This window comes from Meleagris gallopavo, chromosome Z (assembly GCF_905368555.1).
Source record: "Meleagris gallopavo chromosome Z, MGAL_WU_HG_1.1, whole genome shotgun sequence".
NCBI classification, from domain to species: Eukaryota; Metazoa; Chordata; class Aves; order Galliformes; family Phasianidae; genus Meleagris; species Meleagris gallopavo.
The window spans coordinates 58124944-58138057 of NC_139435.1; the positions used below are offsets into that span (position 1 = coordinate 58124944).

At 38.4% G+C, this 13114-nt stretch overlaps 1 long non-coding RNA gene across 1 annotated transcript; it reads right to left on the bottom strand.

Annotated features, from left to right (window-relative positions):
• Positions 1 to 885: 885 nt before the first annotated feature.
• On the bottom strand, positions 886 to 6265 carry LOC146542321 (uncharacterized). The gene is made up of 3 exons (XR_014880505.1): positions 6195 to 6265; positions 5556 to 5703; positions 886 to 2399 (listed from the first exon to the last, which is right to left on the bottom strand). It is a non-coding gene; the product is annotated as an uncharacterized LOC146542321 (long non-coding RNA).
• Between the last annotated feature and the right edge of the window lie 6849 nt (positions 6266 to 13114).

Sequence of the window (13114 nt, forward strand, 5' to 3'; positions counted from 1 at the left end):
TTGTGTTAAAAAAAATAATAATCTAAATAATAACAACATATATTTACACTGCCAAAAGATGACATTTCAACTGTGTTCTGTTGCATAAAACCATACCAGTCTTAAGTCTGTTTTGGCTGTTTATCAGCCTCATGTCAATGAGCTGGTTAAGAATCTCTAAATTTGCGATGCTATGAATAGAACTCTTTAGAGTTCTAGCTGTCGCAATGACAGGCAATATACCATATGTAAAACAAGGCCAATTACTCCAGGAAAAGGCATGTCCAACCTAACAGTCATCTCATGTTCTATTACTTCATTCTGTCAAGCAGTTCCTGCAGGAGACTAATACCTACAGCTTCAGATACAAACGTCATTCTACAGAGGACTACTGATTTGTCAATGTAGAAATCTTGTGTGGAGGGAATTTAATTTTGAAACATGACAAGAATTTTGGCAGACCACCTGTTGAGATATTGAGGCCCCCAGCTCAGTAAACTGTCAGAAAGATGACAACCCAGGGCCTTCTGCTTCCTGCATTCTAAATTTCCGGACTCTTTGGGGCCTTTCACAATGGGGTTTTTAAGCATTAGCTAACTGCTACAACAGTCATTAGATAAGAATCTATTTACCTCTGAGACTTCAGAGTAGGCTCTTTGAGTCCAGTGCTGGCAGACTGGACTAAAGTGGTATCCAGGCTTATTGTGTTGAGCAGTCAGCTAATTATCTGAACCATCTCCGATCAAGGTGTAGTCCCAGACTGCTGCTGACCCTGAAGCCATGGCTGAGACCCATTGGGTCAATGCTAAAATCATGCCAGGGTCCATTCAAAGTACTAGCATGCACATAGAATGGACCCTGGCATGATTTTAGCATTGACCCAATGGGTCTCAGCCATGGCTTCAGGGTCAGCAGCAGTCTGGGACTACATCCAGCAACCATTCTGCATGCTTCACTGGCAGTGCCTTCATCCTGTACTGGAAGGGTTGTTCTTGGAGTCACAAGACTTGATAGATTCTTTACTGGGACGCTGCAATGACATGTCCACCATCCAAACATGCACAGAGAAGCATCTTATTCTTCAAGGGAACAAAGGGCAGCACTGAGAATTCTGAAGAAACTAAAGAAAATATCTTCAGAGTCTAAGGGAATACTTTTTAAAAAATTCTTTTTTCCCATTACAAGTCTATTTGGATTGAATTACTTATAACAATCCTCATTTTTTTTTTCATTTTCAACTAATTCTCTACTTTCTCTTCTTTCTTGCCCCTTTTCCTATGGGAATACTTTTTCTAAAAAACTCTACATGAACAGTCAGGTTCCAAGGGCATTTTGGGCTCACTCTTCATGGCTTATTTCATGGCTTTTTTCTCCCACGACATCCTTAAAAAAAAAAGGGACCTGATCCAGGTTTTGGGACCTGATCCAGGTTTATAAATATCTGAGATGTGGCAGCCATAGTGGTGAGGCCAGTCTCTTTTCAGTGGTACGTGGAGACAGGACGAGGGGAAACGGACATAAGCTGCAGCACAGGAAGTTTCGCACGAATGTGTGTAAGAACTTCTTCATGGTGAGGGTGACGGACCACTGGAACAGGCTGCCCAGGGAGGTTGTGGAGTCTCCTTCTCTGGAGATATCCAAGTCTCGCCTGGACGCCTACCTGTGTGACCTGGTGTAGGGAACCTGCTTTGGCAGGGGGGTTGGTCTCGATGATCTCTGGAGGTCCCTTCCAACCCCTACAATTCTGTGATTCTGTGATTCTGTGAAGGTGTAGAAGTGCCAGCTCTCCCTTTTTGAGGCTGAATCTACTTGATAAATTTAGCACTCCCAGAGGCATACAGTCCCTTAGCTCTATCGTCTGTGAACACAAGCTCAAAAATATTTGGTGTCTGTCAGCATTCTTGGCAAAAATATATTTCTTTCCCTTTTCACATCATCATGCCTTTCTTCAACAGAATTAAGAAAATTCCTCTGAGCAATCCATTCTTCAAAACAGAACAGTTTCACATATCCTCTTGCTGAATTTGTTACATTGGAAATCTACAATGCTTCTGTGTGATCACTCGGTCCACATAATGATATGGGGTTTGAAATGCTTGCCTCTTTTGAAAGAATCCTTTCTTTCTTTTATGCTTGTTTAATCTCCAGAGGGATAAATTTGCTGAAGGAAGATCCTTAAATCGTCTAAATTCTATTAAGTTTCCCACTTCTAAAAAGAACCAAAATATAGTTCTTTGGATTTCAGTTTCTCAGAGATAAATGGGAACATTCATCTAAGATTAAAGCCTGCTCCAACAAAAACAATGTTTTACCTCTGGTGAAAGTCTTCCTGTAATAAATACTGTAATGCTCCTTTTGAGTTCAGTTATCTTGATGATATTAACCACAGTGTGGACAGGTACCAGTGTTCCGAATGACACCTGCAATTGATCAGGAGGAGAACATCTTTATCAGCTATATTACTGAAGCTCTGGATGGATTTTCTGAGCTTGCTGATTAACCCACAGCTGTGAACAAACTAGAAAATTCAAGCAAGATACAGATGTATGGTTCTAATCCATAAAATCCATTCTAATTCGTTACTGCTGAAAATCAAAATACATATCTCTGAAAAAAAGAAAATACAATCATTAATTATAAAATTATGCATTCAGGACCTCTAATTCACATTTCCACACAAGACTCTTCTCTTATTCGTTTTTACATGTTTGATTACCACATTTTCTAATGTTCATATTGCCTGGTAAGTTCTGTAGAGTAACAGTGCTCAGAGTCCCTTGGACAAGAGACACAGCAAAAGACAGTTTTTATTAGGGAGAAGGAAAGAGACATCAAGGTAGAAAACAATCTGACAGTGGTATCAAAGAGATTGATTGATGTTGAGAAGTAATATGTAGAACTCTGTAAAGATTTAAAAGTAAGTGTAAAACATCATATTGTAAGAGTAATTAAAGAATGCAGAGTACTGCACAGAGAAGAAAATGTTTGAGATATTAATACCCACTGATGAGTTCTACATAGTGTAGACAAGGAAAACCAGAAATCATATTAGAGAGTTCTGTGAAGATGTTAGGTCCAACATATATGTTTTCCCCAAACCTTCAGAGTTCCATCAACTTAATCAGTTTCCAGTTGTGACCTTAAATTTCTTTTGATGCCGTAGGTAATTAAAAATAATTTACTATACTTTAGCATTCCTTTGAAGTAATGTAATACTTTAGTATTATTTACAAGTTCACAGTATTAAAAAATGTCACAAGTTTTGGTATATCAATAAGGATTTTTAAATACACTGAAGAATAGTTAGTAGTACTAAGTAACAGCATACAGAAATAGCTATTTCAATTTATAAAAACGTGTTTTAATCACTACTTCTGCTGATGGTTTCATTATGGTGATCACAGTCAATAAATTTCAAGTTCTCTTTTGCTTCTTAAGATTAACTATACTCTTGAATTATTGCCAAGAAGGCATCTGTGTAAAGAGATAAATGCATCTGAGGATTGAGAATTAGAATATAGCAACTATCTTTTTAAGTTGTTTGTTCAAAGATCTTTAAGGCAAGGACAGAGCTGATTTTCACCACCAGAAGTTTAACTACTCTAAGATAACATGAAGTAAATTTATAGAATTTGTTTAATTTACTATCACTACCAGCCCAATACTAAAAACTGTGACTTGATGCCTTGTCTTCAGAAGACTATAAGTTTTAGAACTTACATAAAAATTCTGATTACTATATCTCTTATTTAAATAAACCTTTAACATTCATCCAATTGAATCTCTGGAGTTAGGACTTTAATATAAAATACATAAAATTATTATTTTGTTTTGAGAAATGAAAATATATATATATATCTTTATAACACGTGTATATATATATATATATATATATATATATATATATATACACGTGTTATAAAGATCAAGACTCCTGCTTTTTGACTGGTATTATTTAGTTACATTCTAACTCAAATGTAACTGTGTAAATTAATTATATTCTGCAGTTTTATTTGTGAAATGTGTCGAAAATAATACAGAAACTCTCAATTGACAAAATTATTGCTTCATTACTTTATCCAAGTTTTCAAACCAACATTGCAAAACAAATATAAGGAAAAACAGGTAAACAAGAAAATATAGGGATCACAGAGACAGTGAACTAGCTTCTTTGAAGGGAAAATTTTAAACAGTAACAAACTGTTATTCATTACAGCCAGTCAGCTTAGCAACCAGTTAGGTAAATCATGAGCAATATTTTATGTGAATAAAAGCTACAGTTGACTGTGAAGATGGGTGTGTAACCCATCCCTGAAGATTTAGACCTAAGAATCCTTGTTCTGGAGCTTGCACAGATGATAGGTATAATGAGCTGCCTTGCAATTTCAAAAAGTCTTTCAAAACTAGAGAGCTTTGCAAGTTCATATGCACACAAATTTATACGTATAAAATGCCCTACTTCTAATGTTAGCTATTAATCACTTAATCAAATATTATTGTTATAAAATCGAGGTGACTATAATAAAAGCATGAAGAACACAACGTACACAATGTAGAGTTCAGACAGCAAGACATTAATGAAAATGGGCAGCAAGAAAAGAATTGTAAGCTGCATACTCTTTGTAAAGAATTCTGAGGAGAGGCTGGAGCAAGGCAGAGAACAGAGGTGGGAGCAGTGGTCCTGTGAGTGTCTCAGCTGCCTGAGGCCAATCCTAGAGGCATGATAGAGGACAGCTATTGGAAAAGTAGGCAGTGTTGTTGGCACTTGACAAGTCAAAGGGAAATAGTTTCAAACTGTAAGAGGGGAGATTTAGGTTGGATATAAGGAGAAAGTCTTCCACAGTGAGGGTGATGAGGCACTGGAACAGGTTGGCCAGTGAAGTGTTGGCTGCTTTGCCCCTGGAATCATTCAAGTCCAGTCTGGACAGGGCTTTGAGCAATCTGATCTAGCTATAGGCATCTCTGTCCATAGAAGAGCAGTTGAACGAGATGGCCTTTAAGCATTCCTTCCAATTCAAACAGTTCTATGATTTGATATTCAGTTTTGTGAGCTGGAAGTTCTTCAAAATAAAAGAGGCAAAGCAGATAAAGAGGAAGTAGACTTCAGAATTTGTTTGAAATTCAGGGGATTTTTGTTTCCATCTTTAAAATCTTGATTTCTTATTTAGAACAATGATCATAAAACACCTTTTCTTTTTTTTTCCCTCCTAAGAATGAGAGAGGAGTTACTGTATTGTTTTTGTTTTAACACTGTAATGCAGAAGCACCAGAACTTCTGCAAAATGTTTACTGATACCAAAGAGAATATGTGGAGGAAAATTAACATTAATCATTTTACTAGAGAGGTACCCACATTCGTAGGGGTGGTTGGCAAGTAGAGTGTCCACCCCGTGTTTCCATGAGCAGATACTGTTGGCAGCAGACTGGCAAGATGTCCAACAACACCCCAGCATCATAGACATAGATAGCAGCAGGAGACAATGAGTAAGCAAGGTCATCCACAGAAAGCAAGATACAAAACAGTTTCTCACAAACAAGTTTCTTCTGTCTACATGCAGAAGTTAGAAGTAGTCTACCTGTGTTTCCAAGATAAATAGAGTTCTTTTTCATGGTTTGGTCACCTGTTCAGACCATCTGTATTTTCCCCACACAAATGTTTATTTCAATCAGACTTTTTAATACGTTTCTTAAAGAACAGCAGGAAACTGCAAAGCTGCAATTATTCTAGAAGAGAAAAAAAAGTTTAATCTACTTTGAACCTGAAGACTCCTCACCCCTCCCCCACAAAACAAAAACAAACAAACACACTTAAAATTGACCACCAGCAACTTAAGGCTCTTCTTTTTAGAAACAGTGGTAACAGCTGTGGTGAGTTTTAAGAGTGCAATACAGTAGCCATATATGATACCAGTTCATTTGCTAGTGATGACTACTCCACACCTGTATATCTAGGTACAAATACCTACTAAATGCTTCATCTTTCATAAAATGAGGTGAGAATTAGAAGCAGAGCTTCCATTTTCACTATCAAAGCTAAAATTAAAAAGAATTTTACTGTTGCGAAGAGGTACAAAATGGCTTTCCAGAGCTCTTTTCTGATATTTCTAATATTACAAAATAATCAGATAATCACCAGAACAAAATATTAACTTGCAAGTATTCACATCTAACACACCATAAAGCTATGCTCTGTAAGCATACACATAGGCATTTACCTTTTCTCCTTCTAGGTTCTCTGCTTCATGTTCCCTTTCACTCTGTAAAAAACAGTGATTCACTGTTGCCTCAAGTAGTAAAGTTATATTTAGAAAGCCCATTTTTCCATGTGATTGTTGAGAACCATCCAGGAAAGATTAGTGTCTGTTGAGACTTTAAAGGGTTTAAATTTTTTTTCAACTGTAGGTCATCTTGGCAAATCTTTAAATTCCATTGGCATTATTGCTTTATTAGCTTTCTTTCTACTTATTTTGTCCACCTTCTCAGACTCTGAGCTAACAGTTGTTCCTGTATATTATTTTAATGGTGTATTAGTTCTTTCTCTCTGCTCCACATAGCTTTTTTTTTTTTTTAACAACATAAGTAATTAAAAAATAAAGTCTAACAGTAATAAAAATTAAGAATTGTCTTTTTTTCACACCAGAGTGCTTAAAATACACTGAAAACATGCAAAGATACACATTATACACAAGAAATGTTAAGTGGTGGTAAATATGTTGAAACACATCAAGCTGCCCAATAATAGGTTGCTATTATATTCAGTAAATCTTTCTGTTTTAGCTTTACAGAAGAGGCTCTGCAAACCAGGTAAATCTAGACATTCAGACACTCAGTGACTATTGACAGTGTTTTTATATGGATATATATGGATTCAGGCATGCAAATTTCCTGAGGCATGTGAGTTTCCTGATTAAACAATTTTGTTGCACAGATATCTGTAGCACTTTGATATATATTTTCAATTCAAATGTCTGAAGCACAAGAACAAATATCTCCTCAGCTGTAGAGTAATGCCATGTATACTGAATACTGCAGTTCTGCTACACTGTGTCATGACCAAAGAAAAAGAAAATAGTTCAACAGCAAATGGTTCATGAGCCAGTGCCACATTTTTCCTACCATTTTACACTCCTACAAGTTCCGTTCCATTTGTCATTTCTGGTCAGTTTTTGTAATGGTTTGGTGTGGACTTCTTTCCCCCGAGACTAGTTTCATGATGATCATAATAATTATCATTTTTTCAGATGACTAATTCACTTATGTGACAAAGAAAAATTAGAACTTACATTTCAGAGTACAGAGCTAAGCTAGTGGCTGCTCTGAAAAAGATGATCTAACCAAAAACACTACCGTCTTATAAAGTATAAGTTGATTCAGACATCCTCTAAACTACTTTGTTCTGCTATGTGCCTGAATTTTCAGTTCCACTGATATTTTAGTTATTATAGATAACAATAACTTCAGTACTAGTAGGATTAATCTACATAAATGTGGCTTGGATTATCTCTTACAGAGTTGTACAGAGTAGTAAAGGGTCGTTGTTTTTGGTTTTCCTTCCTCCTCGCCTCTCTGCCTTTCAATTTCTGGAAGATTTAAACCAATCTCTTCAGGGTAGATTTTTGACATGTAGGGTAGTTTTTGTTACCACTCAGGAAGTGGTAACATAAATTTCATCAGTTATTTCCCCCCTCTCATTTCACTCAATTTGAATAAATACTTGGGTTGTATGGTTCAAAAAGGAAAAAGATGTAAGTATATTTGGGGTGAGTACAAACCGTTAAAAAATTATTTACCATTTGTAAATTAAAAAAAAAAAAAAGGAAATTCTTAAATGATTCTGTATTTATCCCTTTCATGTATCAAAATTAGCATTTAATTGACAAAGTATTCATTTCACAAATACTTTAGGGATAAAAAGCAGCATGTTTTTGAACTATGTGGATAAATATATTTAAATACACTCTTAGAGAAATGATATATTTGTCGAATCTTCACAGTGGAGGAGGGAAAAGGATCATTTCACATTAATAAGGAAGAGAGAAGATGCTTTCATGAGCAATTAAAGGTTTTCAGATAGTGTAATAAAAATAATTTCAAATACCTCATTAAGATCATATTGAAAGACAAAGATTATGATTTCTGCATTACTTTAACTGAAATAATTTTTTGTTGTTCAAATTAGGTAATTAACAACTTAGAAATGAAAGTAGGGATTACTAAGGAAATAAAAACATTAAATAGATTTAAGGAAAATAAAACTAGGTTTTATTAAGTTAAGTTTTAGATCATGTTTTCAAAAAATTAATCCATTTTAATTTGCTTCAGAGGGCAAATTTTCTGAAAGAAAGAATTATCTCCTTTTTCTTCAAAGTACAGTGTTTACTGTGGTAGCTTTTTAATCTGGTGTTGTTAGATTAACAGATATGCTCCTGATAATAATTAGACACAATTTTCATAAACTGGACTGGACCATATCTTTAATGTTTCTGCTCCAGGAGCATCTACACATACTATGCATACGTTTCCATATATATATATATATTTCAATATCACATCTCTTTCCTGAAAAACATTCACAATTTCCTACTTTTTTCTGAGCTTCAGTGTTTTTAACAGCATCTCTATAATTCTTATTGATTAAAATTCATTATTGAGCAGCTTGTCCATTTTATTAGAGAAAAAATTCAATAATTATAAATGTATTATTTTTTTGTTTATAACTTATCTCTTAAAAGAGAATATACCTGGAATTATATGTGGAATTATAGTATTCCACACTACTCTTTAATTTGATATTTTTATTTTTTTTCTTGGGGTAAACGAAAAAGAGCATGTTTTATGCTATCTGTAGGCTTAGTTGTTTGCAGATGACCTAAAGGGTTTTCAATGTCCTCATCAATAAATGTATTTTATGTCAATTTTTTAAAACTTCTTTTATGAACTCCTTTCAACTTCCTTAAAGTTTATTTTTATTCTTTTCGTTCTTACATTCCTTCTATATCAGAATGAAAGGCTGGTTGTGGCCCTTGTGTGTGGATATCACAATGGCCTATAGAAATAACAACTCACCTCACTGTCTTTTCTCCCTGGGCCTATAAGAACAGAGTTGTAAGTCAGCCACAAACTTCTCAGCTCAAGTATTGTTGGCATCTCTTCCTGCAGGTCCATCCAACATAAGCCAGTTTTCCAGCCAGTTGGCTCCCGAGTAGCTAGGCTGTCATGGTTTTATGTTTTTTGTTTTTGGTTCTCAGTATTCCGCATCAAAACATCATGTAGTGTACTGGGAGTTAAAGTGTTAATGCTCCAATTCCAGGCACCTATCCCTATACATTACAGAAGTCATGGGATCTGGCCCTTCCGGGTGGGGCGGACTCTTACTGCCTGGCAGTGGGTGCTGGAGGGTGCTTTCCTGGCCGTTCCAAGCTTTTCAGGTTTGAATTGGTCTCGGGAACTCTTTCTCTCCTATCTTATTTGATTTATTAGTCTCACTTTCAATCAGATTGTATTATATTGTGTTATCTTGCATTCCGATATCATAGTAAAATAAGTTTTCCTCCATAGATTGTTGCCGCTGTTTTTTGTTTTCCTCCCTTCCTTCCCATTTTGTGGGCTGGGGAGGGGAGGGCAGGGGCCTATTGCCCCCTGTCACGGGTGTAAATTGATCTCGTTAACTCCGTGACATAGGCTTATTTCCTTGCAGATGCAAAATGTGGTATTTCCCTTTTCTAAACTTAAAGAGCTTCCTATTTGCCTGTCTCTCGAGCCTGTTACCATTCTTCTTCTGAATCACAGCATAACCATCTGGTACATGAACATGTCCTCCAAGTTTTGCATCACATGCAGGTTTTCTGTGAGTAAACTGTCCCATCATCCAGATCATCATCCAGGCTTTCTCTCTTCAGGCAGACAGCTCTGGTGTGGTTGCATTCTGCAATGAAGCAAGGAATCGTCTTTTGGAGACTTTGGAGGGCAACCAAATTCTTGTCAGCAAGAAGCAGCCAGGTGCCATTGGGTTCATGTGGCAGTGGATCTGATGCGGCAGGGGCAGGGCCAGGAGTAGTGGCATTACACCCCGCAGTTACAAAAGCAGCTACCAGGGGGTGCTGCAAAAAACAGGGAGCACAGCTATGGGCAAACAGGGCATGCCACGTTAGTAAGAGCATTGCACGGCGGTTGACGTAGGAAGTATGCTGCCTCCCTGTGACCTAGGACATGGACACTGCGAGAAGGCTCCCTAGTCTGGCTCCCTTACTGATCAGGCCAGCAGCAAGAAAGTTGCTGAGACACTATCAAAAGGGACTTTGGGGGACTGAGGTGTTTAGTGGACAGGGTAGGAGTACAGACAGTGTATTCCTCTATCCCTTCACGGCCAGCAAGGGATACTTGAGAGGATCAGGAAAACCCACCTGATAAATACACAGCTAAAAAGCTGATGCTACCAGAGGAATTTTGGCTTTTCTGACCAAAGGACAGTCTATTCTGTGCCTGGCCAGATGACTGTTGATGGGGTCCACATATCAAATGAAAAAAAAAAAAAATGACCCAGCCCAGGAGCTGTCTGGGCTTGTTAACAGGGCTTTAAACTAGATACAAAGGGGGAAAGAGGGAGATAGCAAGCATGCCTACAAGAAGATGTGAGACAGTATAGCTAAGTTAAAAGGACAAGGTGTTAGCAGGGACCCTCAGCATTCTTCATTTTACGATGATGATGAAGGCAACAGAGAGACTAAAGGCAAATACTTCAAGGAATTAAGTAGTTATCCCTTAAAACAAGACCAGTTGCCCACTGAAGTGGTTCTACACCAACACATTCAGCTTAAGAAACAAACAGGAGGAGCTGGAAGCCACTGCATTATTGGAAAATTACAATGTTTCCAGTAAACCTGGTGGGATAATTCCCATGACTGGAGTATAACTCTCAATGACTACAAGATGTTCAGAAAAAAAATAATCAATGAAGGAGGGAAAGGGATGTTACTTTCTGCATCAAGAAAGGAAAGGAATGTGAAGAGCTGTCTCTGAAGAATTATAATGAGCAAATTGAAAGCCTGTGGGTGAGAGATCCAGACCAAGACAAGAAAGGGAGCCCTGTGGCTGGTGTCTACTGAAGGCCACCTGATCAACTGGATCCTGATGATGAAGACTTTTTCCTTAAGCCAGAGAACTTAACTACCCTGGCATCTGCTGGAAAAGTAGCACAGTGAGCTGCAGGCATTTCAGGAGGCTCCTACAGTGTATCTAAGATGACTTCTTGAGCCAAGTAACAGTCAGACCCAATTGGGGGGAATGCAATGGTGTACCTATTTTTCACCAATGCAAGTGAACTGATTAATAACATCGGGATAGAAGGCTGTTTGGGCTGTATTGATGATGGAGTGATGATGGTGGAGTTCAAACTCTTGAAGGAGACTGGACAGCCAAGAAGTAAAATCAGGAATCTTAGTTTTAAGAAAGTAAAATTCCAGCTCTTCAGAGAGTTAGCAAACAATTCAAATCTGTCCTCAAAGAAAGGGAGCTGAGCAGAACTGACAGATCTTTAAGGAAGTTTTCCTTAGGGTACAAGAATTCTTCATTCCCAGGTGTAGGAAGTCAGGAAAAGAAGGCAAGAGAACCTTGGCTGAACAGGAATCTACTGGTTGAACTGGAAAGCAGTACAAAAATGCACAGACAGTGGAAGCAGTAACAGAAAACCTGAGAGGAGTATAAGATTGTGGCTAGATTGTGAAGGGATGGAGTTAGGAATGCCAAAGTTCAGCTGGAGCTGGATTGTCAAGGAGCACAAAGAATAAGAAAGGCTTCTATGGATATGTCAAAGGGAAAAGGAAAGTCCAGGAGGCTATACACTCTCTAGTAAGCTTATATACAGGCCAGTAACAACAGGAAAGGAGAAGACTGAAGTATTCAACAGCCATTTTTCCCTCAGTCTTCACTGGCAACTGCTCTACAAACAGCCCTCAAGCAGATGATTCAGAAGGTGGGAATAAAAGGAGCAATGGCCCACCTCCTGTAAGAAATTGTGATTACATGAGTAATGTGAACATTCACAAGCCTATGGGTCCCGAAGAGATGCATCCCAGAATCCTGAGGGAATGGCCTGATGTAGTAGCCAAGCCCCTCTTGATGACATTTGAAAAGTCATGGCAGTCAGATGAAGTCACTGGTGACTGGTAAAAAGGCAACATCATGCTCATTTGTAAGAAAGGTAAGAAGTATGACCCTGGGAACTACTGACTTGTTAGCCTCACCTCTGTGCCAGAGAAAATCATGGAGCAGATTCTTCTGGAAGCTATGCTAAGGCAAGTAGAAGACAGGGAGGTGATATGGGAGAACCAGCATGACTTCACAAAGGACAGGTCCTGCCTGATCAACATGTTCACTTTTTATGATGGCATAACTGCATCAGTGAACACTGATGTAATCTTTCTGGACTTTGACATGGTACCCCACAACAGCCTTCTGTCCAAAGTGGAAAGACATGGATTTGATGGGTGGACTGTTCAATGGAAGAAGAACTGTCTGTGGGATCAAATCCACAGAGTGATGTTCAATGGCTCCATGTCTGGATGGAGACTGGTGACAAGTGGTGTCCTTCCGGGATCAGTACTGGGTCCAGTGCTCTTTAACACCTTCATCAGTGTCGTCAACACTGGAGTTGTGCATACTCAGCAGGTTTGCTGATGACACCAAGCTTTGCGGTGCAGTCGACACACCAGGGGACGGGATGCCATTCAGAGGGATCTAGACAGGCTTGAGCAGCAGGCCCAGGAGAAGCTCCTGATTCAACCAATCCAAGTGCAAGGTCTGCACCTGGGTTGTGGCAACCCTCACTACTAGAACAAGCTGGGAGATGTGAGGATGAAGTACAGCACTGACTAAAAGGACCTGGGAGTACTAGCAGATGGGAAGCTGGGCATGAGCCAGCAGTGTACCCTTGCAGCACAGAAAGCCAACCGTGTCCTGGGCTGCACCAAAAGATGTGTAGCCAGCATGTTGAGGGAGGTGATCCTGTTCCTCTGCTCTGCGTTGGTGAGACTTCACCTGGAGAACTGTGCCCAGACATGGAGTGTTCTCCAAGTACAGTACAGATGTACTCCAGTACAGGACAGATGTGGACCTGTTGGACTGTGTCCAAAGGAGG